Here is a 6,000-nt window from a genome sequence, read left to right as displayed (position 1 = left end):
GTGAGCTTGCCTGTGGAATGAGTGTTTGCAATTGTGTCTTTACTGTAAAAACATCACCTTTTTGTGTAAATTAACTTTCCACTATCAAAGTCCCACCCAGCAAAATTAAAGACAAGAGAAATGTGTCTCATTAGGCCACATTTCTCACATTGTGGCAAGGGAAACAATAAATAGGACAGATTTTTATCTGTTATTCTGGAATAACTTAGCTATAATTTCACTGACTTCGATAGTATTAGTATCATTCATTAGTTTCCCGTGGATGTACTCCAGCATAAACGAGGTTAGAATCAGGGTCATCCCAAACAGATTGTAACATACCTCATATGGGGCTAAAGTAGTAACAATGCTTATTCACTCTCAGTTACTTGGAACTCTAGACTTTGACTTGGATATATATACCCAGTACAGCACTGCCTGCATGTGTAGGACTGGGAAATTAATTTCTTTTTCAAAGACGTTCATTTTCAGCAGAAGTAATGTTTTAGCTTTCACTAATCTTAAGCTTTCAGTCGTGATTAAGGAGATCAGCATCAAAACCAAATGAAAAATTGAGCGATTTTACTTTATTTGAGTTTAATAACTTCTTAATTTAAGATAGGATATTTATTTTCACATAAAGTATTGGCAATCTTTTGGATTAGAATACCGTCCCTTTTAAAAATGAAGGAAAAAATACTCCACTTGTGATTGCTTTGATGTTGTATTACCCCACTATATAGAATAATTCGAGCTCTCCAGACCAAAGCTGACATTGAGAAAGCAAAATGATCAAGCCATGTCAGTAACATAGCTCAAGTTCTAAATATTCGTGCACTCCACATTCTTCTGCGCTTTTAGTTGAACACAAAGACTATGAGACCTGCCCTCATTCTTTTTCTGCTTTGCTATTTTGAAGAGAACTTGTTTATATTGCTACATTTTTGGATATTCACTGTGATCGTCCAAGATGTCAGATGATGGAGTCCAGGAAATATGCAATAATCATACCATTGATTCAAGAAAAACTAACAACTAAAGAAAACATTTCTAGTGCTACGGGATGAGAGAAAAAATTTAAAATATGATCCTAAAGGATTCCTGATTTCAGCTGCACATTTCTGTTCATCTACATCTGGAAACTATTCCTTGATCTTTATAACTGACCAATATCAAAAGCTGTGGCTTGATTCTTGTTGTAGATGCTTTATTTACAGAAAAGTCTCATATTCTTATTAGTGTGGCTAAGAACATGAGAAACAGTCCTTCTGAGAGCCTTTGTCAGGTTTCATGCTCATCACAAGCCAGCTGGTGCTTAAAATTAATTACAATTGGTTACCTTGGTAACACTAAATCATGCTTGAAAGTTTCACTATTGTTTATCCTTATAAGTTTCCACAGCAACTTCAGTTGTAAGGGTAAAAGATTGGGGACCAAAGTTCAGCAGAAAAAGCAATCTAAACTGACCCCGCCACTGAATCAGCACCCCTTTCTCTCTCTCCACCTTTCAGAAGAATATTTATAGCTTGTTGCATTCTGTTTTAAAAACATTTGAACTTTGGGTATCTACCCTTTAAAGGCTATTCATCAAATGCCTACTGTTCACATCAGACACCTACTGTTCAAGTCATAGATTCTTAGATCTCTGCTAAATTGATATTGATTTCATATGTTCAATTAAAAGTGTACGATAACTGGGTTGAAAGCAGAGACTGAGAATCTTGTTATGTTGTTTTTAAATAGGGTAGCAAAGAACAAAGCTACTTTCAAATACATTAGTCTATTCCCAGCAGTCTAAATTCCCCCTATGATTTAGAATAAAGAAGCATCAGAAGAACATTAAGTCTTACTTAGTTCCTCAGATTTGGAAGAGAAATTTCATTTTACTAGCAAGAAGGGCTTTTCAGTATATAGATTTTCCTGCAGAGTGTGGGGGGGAGGGTTATAAACCCCGTACTTAAGTGCTTGGATACTTGCTACAGAACTGGTTTGAGACTCTCCTCTTTCATTTTCTGTATAGGATGAAACACCTAGTAGCTAACATTTGTGAACAAACCTTCTTTATATTAATGTAAACTGATGTCTGTTTTCAATGAACTACTTATATCCCTGTAAAACATGAGCTTTCCACCAAGAATTTTGCCTCCTTCTCTGAAATACAAGGAAAAAATAACCTTTTCAGGGTACAGACCTCTTTTTTTTTTTCTCCTCCTCCAACCAAGGCACTCCTAACACCTCCACCCTGCAAATGCTTTTCCACAGTTGTTCTTGCTCTACACCTTTTGTCACAAGAGCTCTGGGATGAGGAATTACACTCAATTAACATACCCTCCCTCCTTACAGGTCTACAGGAAAAAAACGTGAAACAAAGCTCAGGGTTTGAGAAAGTCATGAGTCTTGAGAGCTCTGATACGCAGCAGGAGAGCGCACAGCTAAGGCTCTGTAGTAAGAAGAAAACAGTGGCTAGAGCTGTCAATAATAGACCTTTCAGGTCTAACTAGTTTGTCTCCTCGTTATCAGCTCCTCCACACTGCTACCTCCTAAAGCATTCATAGTGAAATACCTAGCCTCTTCTCTTCCTGATCCGTGTGCCAGTCACCCATGCTGGACACTTGGATTGGGAGCCATCACATTTGTGTGCTGCAGAGAAAGCACCTAGAAGGGCCTCACACCCTCTGAAAAGGAGTAGAGCCTTCTCCAAATCATCTGTATGGCCCAGCTTGGATGCATACACCCATTTATGAACCACAAAGCAAAAATCCAACTCAGACACCCTCATGATAATGAGACCAAATACAGGCAGATGCATGCATTGCCACTCCAGAAAATTCTGAGAGAATTTCACTAAGTTCCCTAGCCCTTTTAGAGCCTGGAGTGAGGATAGAAGAAGTAAATTGATAACTGCTGAGCTGAAGAATACAATGACCTTCATCAGCAGAAATACCAGTATAAATCAATGTAAAATAACATCTATTTAGAAGGTGAAGGATCAGATGCAATTAACCTTCCTTTGCAACCAAGGCGTGTGTACAGGTAACGTTCTGGCACCCATCATGAAAGCAAGTAAAAGGCATTTCTTGAAAAGTGCTATCTAAACCATGTCCCCTGTTTCGTAGTAAAAAGTGAAAAACATGCTCTTTGCAATTTTCCAGTTGCACAGAGAATTGGCACCACAGAGACAAGGGGATCCATATTAGCCCAGAACAGCAGACGGAGCACATTAACATTCCTCTTTCTTGTCATATATTCTATAGTTTTCGGTTATTTCAACTACAAAATCCTTCACTGTAACAAACTATGCATTGAAGTGCAGAGTAGCTGAGCGCTGACCTTTCCCTGCTCTTAGCACTGCTCTCGCTGGCACAGACCATACAGAAAGAAGTAGGCTGATCAGTACAGAGTTGTGAGAACAAACCTGCGACATACAGGGATAGAAAGTCCTCTATTGTCCTGCAGGAGGAGAAAGAGGTGGGACAGGAAAGCATGTAATTAAAACACTCACTACATTCTTCCTGAACAGAGATGAAACACAGAAGTACCCAGCAGCTGAATTAGACGCACCTTTTCTTGAAGTGACTCATTCATACAACAGCCTGCCACTGCTTCATTAACTCCACAGATCTGGGGGTGAGATGTGCAGCACTGCTTTGCCCTTCAGATGCTAGTCCGTTCCAATGCAGTCTTTTGTTACAACTAATATTAGTTAAGGACTAATCAACAAGCACAAAGATTGAACTGAGTCACTGGAACTCATGTATTGTGATACTGCAAATTTCAAAGGTCGACACAGTCTGTCAGAGCCTGTGGACCTTTTTAGTTACGTTCAAATGCAAGTTTTTACCTAAAACTTACGTAAAGCCTACCTTTCCTCATCTCATAGTGTCCCCACACATCTTTCCTTCGCTAAACACAATGGGCAACAGATATGCAGGATTTTGTCCCTACAATACCTGTGCCACTACATTGCTCACAAACCAAAAGAAATAAATAGCATTTAAAACCTCATCAATTTTTCATACAGCTCATAGGTGTCAGAATCCACCAGTCTGCTATTTCAGCTAGAGACTTCTTTATAGTAGAAACCACCAATCAAGCTGAGATGTCCACTAAGGTGGATGACTTCTCAAAATTTGTCCCCACTAACAAACTTAAAAATTGCAGCTTGGGCTCAGATCTTCTGTGTGACAGGCTAATAGAGTACCTCACTGGTCTGCCTGGCTCTCTGATTTTTTTGATCCTAATCTTATGCTGTATGCATGGGTATCTGCCCTCTTTGTGCACTGCTCATGAGATAACACTAGGTTGCTATAGTGATTGCTTAAAAAAGAGAAAAAAGTGAAAGCTGAATTGTGGAGAACCCTGAGGCTAAAAGTTGGATAAATGACCAATCCTGAAAATGAAACTTAAGGACCATTTTTCCTGAATTCTGCTGGAACTGTTTGTAAGGGAGTATATTCTCCTTTATGAAAAAGGGCAGCTTATTTCTTCTATTAAATCTTTCTCATTGGTACCTATGTCAGAGGTGATCATAAAAAAGGGACAAAGTGAAACAGTGAAAAAAAATTCTGTAATATTAATTTTGTACTTACCCATGCAGGTTTTTTGTTCCAGGATCAAATGCGGACAAAATTACCTTCATGTAACACAAAGTGATATAAATCACAAGGAAGTTACCTGAGATGCCTAAGGCCAAAAAGGGTCATTGCTTCCTGAAACCTGAACTCAATCACTCTACGTTACTGTTTCAGATAAAGATTTATATATTAAAGTCCTTTACTTGACAAAAATGTGGATGTACAGACACACGCACTTCAGTTTATTAGGCAGCGAATATTTATACATTCATACAATTTATAGAGGAAACAAAAGATCAGAACCAAGTATCTAATTGAAGCCGGCTTTTAAGGCCTTACAATCTTTCAGTTTAAAGTTTAAATTGTCATACAGATGTTTCCCTCAGTGAACATAAGAACTCAACCTACACTGCAGTATGAGTATATACATTACCTAGATAGTGCTTCATCAACCACCATGCCTCTCTGTAACTCTGTTTGCCCTACTATGGCCCAGAAAGTAGATGACTGCAATCCTCTGACAGCCTCTCAGGAAGAATTTAAGAGTCCCACAGTGTTCAAAACAAATTAGTGAAACCTCAGAACAGCAATTCTCTATTCAATAAAAGAGGAGAAAGAAACAGAAGTTGGGACCCAAAGTCACTGACATAAAAGGCAGCATCAGCATCCCCCCAGGAAACCCTGTGGCTTTAAAGAATTTCCAACAGTTAAAACAATCACTTGAAAGCTATGACTCAAACTAGCTGCCTCTCTGTAAGTGAAATAATTAATATGCTATTAAAATTAACCATAGAGATAGCTATCAGGAGTAACACTCATTCTATTACCGTTTTCACCAAGCAGTCACTACTGCTACATGAACTTTCAGAGGCACAAATATCTCTTGATTTGTACGACATTGGTTTGGTGAATTATTTCAGGAGTACAGGCATTTTTGAAGATAATTCCATGGAAAGTATGGGAAAGCAATGCCTAACTAAACCTTTGTTACTGACCTCATTTCTGTATACCAGAGGATTTAGCTGCCTATCAGTAGCATCCTATACAGTGATCACCACAGCTCTAATTTTAGCGGATTTAATCATCGCACTAATATTCTTTTTGCTTTAGTGGTTGATCCACTGGGATATGTCAATGATGGTAGCAGGTGATAAACACTCCAGTGTCTGAAATTTGTACTGGAAGATCAAGAGTATGCTTGGAAACTGTTGGAATTTTTTATAATATAATTTTATTCCTTATTCACAAAAAGTTTATGGAACAGTACCTGCTTTTCGGCAGATGGGGAACTTGCAATAGCTTTCACTTCATCATTCTGCATTCTTAATGGCGGGTACTTGGTCTCTCAAGATACACAGCCTTTGTTCTGATCCCTGACTGAAAGGACAGGTTGTAAGTTATATAATGCATAAATTACCTGATAAATAGCCATCATCTTCCCATTTCT

Source organism: Larus michahellis, chromosome 8 (genome assembly GCF_964199755.1).
Source record: "Larus michahellis chromosome 8, bLarMic1.1, whole genome shotgun sequence".
NCBI classification, from domain to species: Eukaryota; Metazoa; Chordata; class Aves; order Charadriiformes; family Laridae; genus Larus; species Larus michahellis.
Note: the sequence above shows the minus strand (reverse complement) of the source record.